Raw genomic sequence first — 14,795 nt, 5'->3', positions numbered from 1 at the left:
CCTGCGATGACCCAGACGTCGGACCCAAGATACCCCATAGAAAAAAATAGCTGAGTATAAATCAGCATTATATAATGCTCCAAAAATATGTTTTCTAAGTTTGTACAGAACCCAAATACCCCCCAATAAGGTGCTGACAAGTCAATTGGGGAAGTCTAATGGTGTACTGTGAAGCTCTATACCTTAGCCGTAGGAGAAGAATATACAGACAAAATCTTAGGAGTGAAATATAGGCTTGAGGACTGGGAGTTGTTTTGCAAGGCAGTGTGTCCTGATCTGACAAATAGACCAAAGTGTTATAACTTGTACAGGGGATACAAGGCCAAGTGGGAAGGCGCACCAGACTCATCTGGGAGAGTCTTTCATAGTGTGAGATGTAGCGTAAAGAATGGACTTCCATACCAGGAATGAGAACATCCGTAGCGGGAAACTCGATGCTGAGGATGATGGTTTTAGGTTAAGTATGCTGATACCTGTTTAAGGCTGGGATATAATGAAATTACAAATTAGAAAGATTTAGTAAGGTGCTAGTATCTCTATAACGCCCTCTGAGGTGACTTCCGAAAACTCTTTTGAAGTCTGAAAATATTTTAAATAGTAATGACATTTTTTCCTTTAATGTGTCTGATGAGCCCGACGCGATCAATATACTGCTTTCTCAGGAACAGGCCCAGATCCCCATGATTTGAGTGAAGAGGAGGCGGAGAAAAAGGGGTCGGAGGGCGGGCTGCCTTCTGAGAATTCGTAGGCGATCGAATAATCCCCCTCTTCCTTCCATTCTGCTAGAAAACGTGCAATCTTTGGACAATAAAATAGATGACATACACGGAAGACTAAACTACCAACAGGACATTCAAAACTGTACTATCTTATGCTTCACAGAGTCGTAGCTGAACGACGACACTATCAACATACAGCTGGCTGGTTATACGCTGCACCGGCAGGATAGAACAGTGGTGTCTGGTAAGACAAAGGGCGGCCTACTATGTATTTCTGTAAACAACAGCTGGTGCACGATATCGAAGGATGTCTCGAGCTATTGCTCGCCTGAGGTAGAATTTCTCATGATAAGCTGTAGACCACACTACCTACCGAGTTTTCATCTGTATTTTTTGTAGCTGTTTACATACCACCACACTAAGACAGCATTTAATGAGCTGTATTCCGCCATAAGCAAACAGGAAAACGCTCACCCGGAGGCATCGCTCCTAGTAGCCGGGGACTTTAATGCAGGGATACTTAAATCCGTGTTACCAAATTTTTATCAGCATGTTAAATGTGCAACCAGAGGGAAAAAACTCTAGACCAACTTTACTCCACACACAGAGATGTGTACAAAGCTCTCTGCAGCCGATGTGAGTAAGACCTTTAAACAGGTCAACATTCACAAGGCTGCAGGGCTTGACGAATTACCAGGACGTGTACTGCGAGCATACGCTGACCAACTGGCAAGTGTTTTCACTGACATTTTCAACTTCTCCCTGTCTGAGTCTGTAATACCACCATAGTGTCTGTGCCCAAGACCACTAAGGTAACCTGCCTAAATGACTACTGACCCGTAGCACTCACGTCTTTAGCCATGAAGTGCTTTGAAAGGCTGGCTATGGCTCTCATCAACACCATTATCCCAGAAACCCTAGACCCACTCCAATATGCATACCGCCCAAACAGATAATTCTCTATTGCACTCTACAGTGCCCTTTCCCACCTGGACACAAGGAACTATGAGAATGCTATTCATTGACTACAGCTCAGCGTTCAACACCATAGTGCCCTCGAAGCTCATCAATAAGCTGAGGACCTTGGGACTAAACACCTCCCTCTGCAACTGAATCTTGGACTTCCTGACGGGCCGCCTCCAGGTGGTAAGGTTAGGTAACAACACATCCGCAACGCTGATCCTCAACACAGTGGCCCCTCAGGGGTGCGTGCTCAATCCCTTCCTGTAGTCATGACTGAACACTATCATTAAGTTTGCCGAAGACACAACAGTGGTAGGCCTTATCACCAACAACGACGAGACAGCCTATAGGGAGGGGGTCAGAGACAAGGCCGTGTGGTGCCAGGACAACAACCTCTCCCTCAATGTGATCAAGACAAAGGAGATGATTGTGGACTACAGGAAAAAGAGGACCGAGCACGCCCCCATTCACATAGACGGGGCTGCAGTGGAGCAGGTTGAGAACTTCAAGTTCCTTGGTGTCCACATCAACAACAAACTAACATGGTCCAAGTACACCAAGACAGTCGTGGAGAAGGCACGACAAAACCTATTCCCCCTCAGGAGACTGAAAAGATTTGGCATGGGTCCTCCGATCCTCAAAAGGTTCTACAGCTGCACCGTCAAGAGCATCCTGACTGGTTGCATCACTGCCTGAGAATGGAAACTGCTTCGCCTCCGACCGGCAAGAACTGGCTTGCCGGTCAGAGATACTGACTGACTGTTACTTTTGACTTTGACTTTTGATTTTTACCCCCCCACCCCTTTGTTCAGCGACACATTATTCAATTTCTGTTAGTCACATATCTGTCAAACTTGTTCAGTTTGTCTCAGTTGTTGAATCTTGTTATGCTCATTCAAATATTTACACATGGACATTTATCTTTTGCTGAGTTTGTGTCTTTGACTCCAGTAATTTGTGTCTTGAATTTTTACTGTTTTTGCAGAGTGTGTGTATACACTTGTTCTGTTTGCGTGTATACTGTTCTCTGAAATGTACAGAAAACTATGTCGCTGTGAATGTCTCTGAAAGTCTAAAATGTTATTCTACAAAATTGTTGGTTTAATTGCTATTTATCAAAATGAACATGCATGCTATACATGATTTTCTTCTATTACAGTTAAACAAACTGGATGACTTGATTAATAACTTATCTCTAAATTATCTTGTAATATCATTTAGACTTTTTATATGATTTGGGAATTTGTATTAGTATTTTCAAACACAAAATATTTATATTTAGTATTTATTGAACTTGGCATTTATTATCATTAGGTGATTCAGCTTACACTGCCACATGACCCTGCCACATTTGGGGGGGGGGAGAATGTATAATGAGATTCAAATTCACCAGCTTTTCATTTGACTTTAAATAGATTTTAGATTTAAAAACAATTGTGGGTATCCCGCGGAACATGGTCCAAAAAAAAATCCCATGAAAAGTTAAAATCCAGCTCGAAAAAGTGTGTGCTGACAGGTGCATAAGGGGTCGTGGTGTAGATTCTGGATCGGATTAGATTATTTATTTTTTTAACGAAAGAATATACACGTTCATTGAAGATAATGGCAGTTATTGAACGTTGAATCAGATGAAATGTGAATGTGAAATGAAATGTTAACATTTTGCAATAACTATTCCACAGGTCGTTGCTGAAAATAAGAATGTGTTCTCAGACAACTTGCCTGGTAAGCGGTGAGCTCCAAAAGTATTGGGACAGTGACACATTTTATGTTGTTTTGGCTCTGTACTTCAGTACTTTGTATTTGAAATGATACAATGACTTTAAGGTTGAAGTGCAGACTGACATCTTTAATTTGAGGGGATATTTATCCATATCGGGTGAACCATTTAGAAATTACAGCACTTTTTGTACCTACCTTTTTGTACCTAGTCCCATGATTTTAGGGAACCAAAAGTACTCAGACCCCTTGACTTTTCCCACATTTTGTTACGTTACAGCCTTATTCTAAAATTAATTAAATTCATGTTTTCCCTCATCAATCTACACACATAATGACAAAGTGAAAACAGGTTTTTACAAATGTTTCCAAATCTTTTTTATTTTTTAAATAGCTTATTAATCCTTAAGTGTTCTGACCCTTTGCTATGGGACTTGAAATTGAGCTCAGGTGCATTCTGTTTCCATTAATCAGCCGTGAGATGTTTCTACAACTTGAATGGAGTCAACCTTTTGTAAATACAATTGATTGGACATGATTTGGAAAGGGACACACCTGTCTATATAAGGTCCCACAGTTGACACTGCATGTCACAGCAAAAACCAAGCCATGAGGTCGAAGGAATTGTCCGTAGACCTCCAAGGCAGGATTGTGTCGAGGCACAGATCTTGGGAAAGGTACCAAGAAATTTCTGCATCATTGAAAGTTCCCAAGAACACAGTTGCCTCCATCATTCTTAAATGGAAGAAGTTTGGAACCACAATGACTCTTCCTAGAGCTGGCTGCCCGGCCAAACTGAGCAATCGGGGGTGAAGGACCTTGGTCAGGGAGGTTACCAAGAACCCGATGGTCACTCTGACAGAGCTACAGAGATCCTCTGTGGAGATGGGAGAACCTTCCAGAAGGACAACCATCTCTGCAGCACTCCACCAATCAGGCTTTTATGGTAGAGTGGCCAGACGGAAGCCACCCCTCAGTAAAAGGCACTTGACAGCCCACTTGGAGTTTGCCAAAAGGCACCTAAAAACTCTCAGACCTTAAGAAAGAAGATTGTCTGGTCTGATGAAACCAAGATTGAACTATTTGGCCTGAATACCAAGGGTCACATCTGGGGGAAACCTGGCACCATCCCTACGGAGAAGCATGGTGGTGGCAGCATCATGGGAGACTAGTCAGTGGGCGATTTAGTCAGGACCTCTCACAATTACAATAACAGGGGAGGTTAGCATTTTGTGTGGGGTATGATATTTGTGCAAAGTGTTTGGAAACATTTTCTATTCTTATTTACAATAAAAGTCACTCCAAAATGACACACAATTTCAGATTAAAAGTGCTGGAGTACAGAACCAGAACAACAAAAATGATCTCACTGTCCCAATACTTTTGGAGTTGACTATGTCCTCACTCACAAACACAACATGTCTAAGACACACATACATACTTCCATATTTAAACCAATACATACAACATGTCTTAGACCTGGGGGTGACAAAATCAATTGTACTTAGTGATTCTGCAAAACATATCCTAATTTAAGCTTTGTGTGAGTTTTTCGGAAGGAGTTTGAACAGGACCTGGAACACCCAGGAACTGGAACATAATCTACTTCTTTCTGATGTAGAAAACCACTTAAAGTCAAGTATGTTATTTGGATAGGCCTGATGACAACGACTCTAATTCTGGGGTGACAGCAACACTTTGTTCATGGATATGGGGGGCAAAGTCATTCTCCAAAGGCTTTGAGCAAATAGTTTTGTAGAAAACTCCAATATGGACCTGACCTGTTTTGTAGGAACTACTCTAATACACTATCTCCACGGGACCTAGGTGCTATTCCTTCCCCCAAGACCACGGGACCTGGGTTTTGGCCAGTTTGGCCCCTCACACTGTGTCTTTAGACTCATACCCCCACGCACCTTCCCCTGTCGCGTACGTACATACGTACATCGTACACACCTATACCGTACACACATTTTTTGGAGCTAATACTAATTCTATGAATTGTACACGTATATGTATAAAAGGACATACATCGTCATAAGAATACTCCAACATTCTTAAGTGAACAAAATATCTCCACCTGATCTACTTTACTTGCGTACATGTACGTGGCCTTTGACATTTAGGTTGTAAATCAGGGTCCTAAATAATTATTGTGTGTGGATTTGCTGTTACTATAGACACAATGGCTATATATACACAAAACACACTTATACACACTCAACACACAAGCCCTATATGATATGTGTATCTAAATGTGTACAATAGGCCTGCTTAATTGGGAATATAATAGTAGAATCAACTTGAACTATAGAAAAAAATATCACTTTGAAAAGTTACCTTTTCACTGTTTATCCAGTGAATACAGTCTATTGATGGAAGGTTTGGCTGGTTATGCTCGCCATTATAGTTCCACACAGGAACCACATTTTTCACAAGAAGGGACAAGCAAGTTTGTAGATAATAGATTTTTGTGGAGGCAATATACCCCATTTATGAACAGGTGAGCCATCAGATTTTAAACCACCCAGCAGATGTGTGTGACGTCCTCTTTTCAGCTCCCCAGTCCTGCCATTGATGTGCAGCTGTGGCAGACCGTGGCTAGATTAGACCCATTCTGATGGAAGGGGCTGATAAATGTAATCATTTTGGTCCGGCACAGAGTTTCCCCCGTAAAGGCATTTTTTCCTCATTGTGGAAAAAGCTGGCTTCCGTCTCCATGGTAACAGCCTGGCGGTGCCGGCAGATGGGAGAGACTGCAGGAATCCTGTGCGATGAAGTAGCATTTACTTTTTTCACACATTTTGGGCAATTCTATAGGTATTATTCTCAACGCTGCTGATTTCCAGAGGCCCTCCCTCCATTTGTCAGATTTGGTTTGTTTTTGTTTTCCTCTGACCCCGCGGCAGCCTTGTAATGGTACCTCTTTATTTATTTGTGTAAAGACATCTCTTAGATCACCTCTTAATTTGCAAACATGTCAGAGATTTTTTATCATCTTTAAAGCCGCACTGTAATATGTGCATATCAAGAGTGGGCCAACAAAACGTAAAGAGTGGCACAAATGAATCTGTCATTTTCATATGCAAATAACACTTTTATTAATTAGCACTTGATCTGTAGAGCCCAAGGAATGACATTTCATTAGGGCAACACTCTAATCAAGGGTGTTATTATATGAAATGACTGTAAATGTAAGATTGTGCCCTACACAGTGGCATGTCTTTGTATGTGCTGTCCTTTCACTAATGTTTGAAGTTAAGCTACAATTTCAAACGGTACTTTCTTGCTGCTTGACGTAATGCTCTGCAGAGGGTCACTTACCAAAACCATTGACTGATCAACCATGTATTCTGGAGACTTAGTAGTGCACCGAGAGTCATCAGTTAAACAGCAATAGCCATTGTGTCTGAGTCCACCAACAGCTGACCAAAACCTATTTTACTTTTGATTAGAAAGTCAATCTCCACCCTCATTCAATTCTTGATTTTCAAGGTCTTGCCATAGATGACACTGATTACCCCAGACACCAAGACACCAGAGTAGTATTTACAACCACCATGGTGGTGTGTACTCCGGCTGGTTTCTCACGACTCAGTGACAAAGACGAATGCTAAATACATTTTTGGCAACCATTACAGAAAACACGTACCCTGTCATCCCGTATACCGGTGAAAAATGGCCAAAACCTGCTATATATAACATTAGAGCTCAGGTTCTCCGCTTCACAGTGCTGTATGGGTTTAGACTGACAGCCATTATAAATTTCAGCACCGCGCGTGCCCCCATCCCTCCTGCTAATTGGGCTACTTTTGCACATTTGTTGTTGTCTGAGTTAGGGAAACGCTGTAAATCGAGAGGAGTTGATGTCCGCTTTGATGTCATACAAGCAAACCGCAAACTCGAGTCCAATTGTGCACTTCACATTTCCAAAATTGAAAACTCATGTCATTACACTATCAATGTAATGAAAGATGAGACATTGAGAATTATAATAAATACTGGTTTGATGTCATACAAGCAAACCACACACCCTTGAGTCCAAATGTGCATTTCACCTTTGCATATTTGAAAAATTATGTCATTACATTATCACTGTTTATGATCGCTATGTTTGATCCACAGTTACAAGGATGACATGTGTTATACCCTCAGTTGTCCAGAACAGAATGAGCCTATGTTTGTTGTATTGTGACAAAAATTAGCAGCGGACATGCACTTCAATACACTCATGACATTCTATGCACACTGAAATTACAATCTGTTAGTCTGAAGTGCATTTTGAAAGCCTAATAGTGTAAGATTGTTTTTATCTGTTGCCAACATAGCTACCCATGAATCCCTGAGCCGGCAAGGTGGAAAAATCTGCCGTCTGCTCTTGTGCAAGGCAGTTACCCCCCAACAACACCTGCTCCCTGGGCGCCGATCACTTGGATGTTGATTAAGGCAGTCCCCCGCACCCCACCCCACCCCGCATCTGACTAGGAAGGTTTTTGGATTACGTAAACAACAGCAGTAATTGTGTGATGGTGGGACGCAGGGCTGTGTTCCAAACAAAAAAAATACAAGTAAGCTTCCTTTAATTCCTCAATGGCAAAGCTATGAGAGCTCAAAATTGCACCTTATACATTAGTTGGATGCTCTGTCATTGCTTATTAAAAGTGCATTGAAATTACTAAGGAACTTCGCACAGTTTAGAGAGGTGTGTGGCCACTTAGAGACACCAGTTAGAGCTTTCACTGAAACCCTTGTAGTAGTTTTTTCTTATCGTGCACCTACTCCAAAATGTAAATGAAAATTCTTATTATGTTATTGAATATATCCAGAGTATGCTGTGAAAATTACAGTAAATGTAAAATGCACATACAATCAAGTCTAATGTCTGGATTCAGTCAGGTGAACTGTTGTATCCTCACCTTTGGTCTGATAATTTTCCCATAATTTCCGAAGTGTTCTCTTTCAATTGCTACTATGGTCATGCATACACTTTTTATAATTCTTCTGTTAGAAACATTTAAATTGGGCCCTATCCATATAGGCCACTTTTCTTAAGTGTAAGGAGTTAAAACATTTACAATTGATCCATGCTGTCTATTTATCTCATTTTTAACAACCTGGTAATTTTATATTTGGTTCATTTATTTTATCTTTCTTGGGAGGAGCTGCATAGGTTTCTGAGGGGTATGTGTTCCTTCATTGCTTTTCCAGAGTGGAGAGTGGTGTTGTTTCATATACCTGGTGTTGGTGTTCCAGTGCCATCGGAAAGGATTCAGACCCCTTGACCTTTTCAGCCTTATTACAGCCTTATTGACTGTTACAACCTTATTCTATTTCTATTTTATTTTTATCATCAGCAATCTACACACAATACACCATAATTACAAAGTGAAAAAAAGGTTTTTTAGACATTTTAGCAAATGTTTAAAACATTTAAACAGATATACCTTATTTACATAAGTATTCTGACCTTTTGCTATGAGACTCGAAATTTAGCTCCCTGTGCATCCTGATTCTATTGATCATCCTTGAGATGTTTCTACAACTTGAATGGAGTCAACCTTTGGTAAATACAACCGATTGGACATGATTTGGAAAGGCTCACACCTGTCTATATAAGGTCCCACAGTTGACAGTGCATGCCAGACCAAAAGCCAAGCCATGGGGTTGAAGGAATTGTCCGTAGAGCTTTAAGACATGATTGTGTCGAAGCACAGATCTGGTCAAGGGTACCCAAACATTTCTGCAGCGTTGAACATCCCAAGAACACAGTGGCCTCCATAATTCTTCAATGGAAGAAGTTTGGAACCACCAAGCTGGCCGACCAGCCAAACTGAGCAGTCGGGGGAGAAGGGCCTTGGTCAGGGAGGTGACCTGACAGAGCTCTAGAGCTATTGCGTGAAGATGGGAGAACCTTCCAGAAGGACAACCATTTCTGCAGCACTCCATCAATCATGCCTTTATGGTAGAGTGGCTAGACGGAAGCCACTCCTCAGTAAATGACACATGACAGCCCACTTGGAATTTGCCAAAAGGCACCTAAAAATTCTATGACCATAAGAAACAAGATTGTCTGGTCTGATGAAACCAAGATGAACTCTTTGGCCTGAATGCCAAGGGTCACGTCTGGAGGAAATCTGGCACCATCCCCACAGTGAAGACTGGTGGCATCATCATGCTGTGGAGATCTTTTTCAGCGGCAGGGACTGGGAAACTAGTCAGGATCGAGGCAAAGATGAATGGCGCAAAGTACAAAAATCCTTGATGAGAACCTCTTTGGCTTCCAACAGGATAATGACCCTAAGCACACAGCCAAGACAACGTAGGAGTGACTTTGGGACAAGTCTCTGAATGTCCTTGAGTTGCCTAGCCAGAGCCCGGACTTGAACCCAATCTAATATCTGTGGAGAGACCTGAAAATAGCTATGCAGCAACGCACTCCATCCAACCTGACAGAGCTTGAGAGGATTTGCAGAGAAGAATGGGAGAAACTCCCCAAATACAGGTGTGCCAAGCTTGTAGCTTGTACCCAAGAACACTTGATGCTGTAATTGCTGCCAAAGGTGTTTCAGTGTTTTAGGGGTGGCAGGTAGCCTAGTGGTTAGAGCATTGGACTAGTAACCCGAAGGTTGCAAGATCGAATCCCTGAGCTGACAATATAAAAATCTGTTGTTTTGCCTGAACAAGGCAATTAAACCCACTGTTCCTAGGCTGTCATTGAAAATAAGAATTTGTTCGTAATTTGTTCGTAACTGACTTGCCTAGTTAAATAAAGGTTAAAAAAAACGGAGGTAATGGTCTGAATACTTATGTAATTGTGATAGTTCAGTTTTTTATTTTATTTTGTAAATTGGCAAAAAAAATTAAAAACCTATTTTGGCTGTGTCATTATGGGTTATTGTGTGTAGATTCATGAGAAAAAAAATGTTGAATACGGCTGTAACATAACAAAATGTGGAAAAAGTCAAGGGGTCTAAATACTTCCCGAAGGCACTGTATATTGTGTGTCTCCCATTATGGGCTCCCTGGCTGCAAAGTGTGGTGAGATTGAAGTCAAGGATGGCCAGAGAGAAGGGAGGTATTCATCACATTGACACAATCCACTTATTTAATGGAATTAGACAAATTAACCTGTGAATGGTGATTAATCTTCAAAGTGCAGGTGGCATTGGGCCGCAATTAGGTGGAGTGTCAGTGTTGTATGACAGTGGTGTGTGTCGGACTGGTGTTTGTCAACTTCTTGACTTTTTCCACATTTTGTTAGGTTACTTATTCTAAAATTGAGACCCATTTGCGACCAAGCTTTAACTTCGTGATTAATGTTGCTTCAATATATGTATAGATGTTTCTTCAATATATCCACATAATTTTCCTACCCCATGATGCCATCTATTTTGTGAAGTACACCAGTCCCTCCTGCAGCAAGCAACCCCACAACATGATGCTGCCACCCCCGTGCTTCACGGTTTGGATGGTGTTCTTCGGCTTGCAAGCCTCCCCCTTTTTCCTCCAAACATAATGATGGTCATTATGACCAAACAGTTTCATCAGACCAGAGGACATTTCTCCAAAAAGTACGATCTTTGTCCCCATGTGCAGTTGCAAACCATAGTCTGGCTTTTTTTTATGGTGGTTTTGGATGCAGTGGCTTCTTCCTTGCTGAGCGGCCTTTCAGGTTATATCAATATAGGACTCTTTTTTACTGTGGATATGGATACTTTTTTACATGTTTTCTCCAGCATCTTCACAGGGTCCTTTGCTGTTGCTCTGGGATTGATTTGCATTTTTCGCACCAAAGTACATTAATCTCTAGGAGACAGAACGCGTCCCCTTTCTGAGCGGTATGACGGCTGCGTGGTCCCATGGTGTTTAGACTTGCGTGTACCTTCAGGCGTTTGGAAATTGCTCCCAAGGATGAATGAGAATTGTGGAGGTCATGGCTGATTTTTCTTTTGAACAAGAAATGTGTGGAGTGGTTGAAAAACAAGTTTTAATGAATCCAAACTAAGTGTATGTAAACTTCCGACTTCAACTGTAAATAAATGGATGTTATGAAGGGCAATATTTATTTCAAATTAAACAATGGCCAGTTTTGGTTGCAGCTTTTTTTGTAGAACCATATAGGTTATGTCTGGCCCTTGAATTCATTGTTTTTTCAATATGGCCTGTGTGCTGACAGTTTTTTTTTTTTTTTACACCCCTGGGCTTGTTGTGTCTATTTATGTAGCTTGCTATTTATTTAGCCTAACGTTAGCTAGCTAGTGGAGCCTAACTTTAGTTAGCTGCTGGGAGGATGTCATTGGAGGAGTGGGTTGAGTGACCAACTTTTTCCCCTCATATCGTTTTTCGGTGGCTACAGCTAGAGATGAAAGTGTCATTTTGTTTGCTAGCAAGAAAAGTGAATCGCTTTGTTAGCTAGCTATGTTAGCTAGTTAGCTGAATTTGAACGACTGTTATCCACAGTTTGTATGTCTCTTACTTGTCAATCAAATGTATTTAGCATAGATCAAATGGGCGGGCAGGCACATTCCCATTCAGTTGTGAAAACGTGGGTTGGGACAAGTATGCATTGGCAGGCAAGCAGCAGAAGGACCAGCAGGCTACAATTCCCCTTTATGTATCAGTGCAATTTTAACGGCCAACTAACTGAAAAAGTTTGAGAGGGTTTATCTAATTCATGGTTGTTTGATCAATAGGACTGCAAAGTTCCCAAATGTTAGAGGACTCCTGTGGTATTTACATATTGCTACTGCCTGTAAATACACAGTCCCTTTTAAAGTGAATGATGGCAGGCCCGTGTGGCGCAAATGGCTTATTTGCATATAGGCTTTCTGCAGCTCTGATTGGCTATGGCGTAGACTCCGGTCATGGACAAAACAGATATTTTTATTATGTTTTATTTACTGCAGTGTCTATTAATTGTCCAAATGCACGGTCACTTCCCACTCTATATTTCTATAGAATTTTCACAAATCCTTACTATTCGCCATTCCCAAACATTCTATGAATTTATGATAACGTGAATATTACCATATCTATGCTTTCGCTTGTCAGAAAATGTTTTTTTATAAAAAAGGTGTCATATTCTTCCTGGGGGTATATATGAACAGATTTCATGTTGCCAAAAACACTGTCAGTTCCACTTTAAAGCCAGCATTCAGACCAGCCTTACTGATTTGAACTTTCATAAACTACATTTGTGTTGAGGAATGATGCATTCAGGTTGTTATTGACTCTGTCACTATCTGACTGCATGACATGCATAGCATAGGAATTGATTTGCTTTTTATAAGACATGTTTTGACAAACAAAGTTGCTGAGTCTTGTACTGACTCCCACCCTCTTTGAAAAAAATGCCACTCTACAGGAACAAAGTTAAACAGTTAGGGCTCTGCTAATTTCTGTGTAAACAAGTTAGCCTTATCTCACCCATTCTCAGGACAAATGAGGGTGGGAGGCGAAAAAACAACGGTCAAATTGTGTGCCATGTCTGCTGATTCCTGATTAATGGGCTCCTAACAATCACCCCAAGGAGGGCCTCAATGCCTAAAAACTCTCTATAAATGAATCCATGAAGGGGTCCGAACGATGAGCCTGACCTTTACAAACGCACCCTGGTTATAATGGCCCACACTGAGACCTGCTCGGAATTTAGGCACTCACACCTCTGGCTCATACGCCCACACGCACACGCACACACACACATGAACATGTGCACACACGTATGTACCCACCACACACACACACCCATCTGCCACTAACATACACACATAAATCCATGTCTCACACACCTACACATAACTCTGTCACATACACACACTGACCTGGGCCCTTATCACTGGGTGACTCACCCATCTCCTGCCGAGCGGAGCCCTGTTTGGTGAAAGTGATTAAAAGTGGTTCTCACTTGGGCAGTGAAAATAATCAGGGCCTCACAGCTCCTATTCTCTGGATTCTCCTGGTATACATTTGGTTATTAATGATGTTATCCGACTCCCTGACTAATGACCGCTTACTTTTCAAAGTTTGTCTGTGGAGGGGGGCCATATGCTGCTGTGTGGCTGGGGTCTTACGTCCCCATATTTCTCTGAGGGGCTTTTTATTTTTCTCATAATTAATCAATTAGCACTTCGATTTGTCCAATGAATGTCACATTGGCATTAATACATTCATGATTGTTATCCTGGACCACTGCCCATATTTTGGCTTACAGCTGAACTTTTTAAATTGCAGCAAAATAATGTAGTCACATTTGGATATGGTGTGGTACATGTCTAAACAACATTGGTATTATAGACAAATACCTGATGTTACCTTATTCCCAAACTGGGGATAAGTGCAATGCCGTCCGGGGTACGCCCGAGTGGCGCAGTTGTCTAAGGCACTGCATCACTGCAGACACCTTGGTTCGAATCCAGGCTGTATCACAACCGGCGTGAATGGGAATCCCATAGGGCGGCGCACCAATGGCCCAGCGTTGTCCGGGTTTGGCTGGTGTAGGCCGTCATTGTAAATAAGAATTTGTTCTTAACTGACTTGCCTAGTTAAATAAAGGGAAACAAATATATAGATTTTATTTTCCAACTGGGCTATACATTTGCCCAAATATCTAATTAAACCATCTAGTGTTCATTGAAATAACAACACAATGTCAAATACAGGTAGCCTAGTCAAATAATTAACATCCAGTCACATTAACCATTACTCTCTCGTGGGAATTCCACTAACGGTCCTTATGTAGCCAAATGTAGCTACTGCTCATTCCGTTTGCTCAATTACTGCTTCGCATACAAGCCAGTGAATTCTATGCGTTACAGCTGGATGAGTCAACAGACGTGGTGGACCTGGCACAGCTCCAGGTATATGTCCGTTACATTTATGGGGGTTCAGTTCAGGAAGACATCCTCTTCTGGAAACCAGGACAACAGGAGAGGATATTTTTTAAGTACTGGACAGCTTTGTGACAGCAAATGGACTTTGGTGGTCAAGATGTGTTGGTATCTGTACTGATGGCGCAAAATCCATGACAGGGAGACATAGTGGAGTGGTAACGCGAGTTTAAGCAGTTGCTCCCGACGCCGCTTGGGTACACTGCAGCATCCACCGAGAGGCTCTTCCTGCCAAGGGAATGCCTGACAGCTTGAAATACATTTTGTACACTACAGTGAAAATGGTTAACTTTGTTAAAGCAAGGACCCTGAACTCTCGTGTATTTGCAATGATATGGTCAGCGTCTATGTAACGCTTTTACAACATACATAAGTGCACTGGTTATCAAGGGGCAAAGTATTGACACGTTTTTTTTTTTAATTGAGAGACGAGCTTAAAGTTTTCTGACCATAATTTTCACTTGTCTGACCGCTTGCATCATGACGAGTTTCTCACACCACTGGCATA

General features: G+C 41.6%; 1 protein-coding gene across 2 annotated transcripts in view; it reads left to right on the top strand.

The window, feature by feature from the left end:
• The window catches only part of LOC110537698 (double C2-like domain-containing protein beta), a 307,080-nt gene that overhangs the window by 129,689 nt on the left and 162,596 nt on the right, over positions 1–14,795 (top strand). The window lies entirely within an intron of this gene.

Source organism: Oncorhynchus mykiss, chromosome 12 (assembly GCF_013265735.2).
Source record: "Oncorhynchus mykiss isolate Arlee chromosome 12, USDA_OmykA_1.1, whole genome shotgun sequence".
Classification (NCBI taxonomy): domain Eukaryota; kingdom Metazoa; phylum Chordata; class Actinopteri; order Salmoniformes; family Salmonidae; genus Oncorhynchus; species Oncorhynchus mykiss.
The sequence above is the reverse complement of the archived record's forward strand: the minus strand, read 5'-3'. Positions and strand labels throughout refer to the sequence as shown.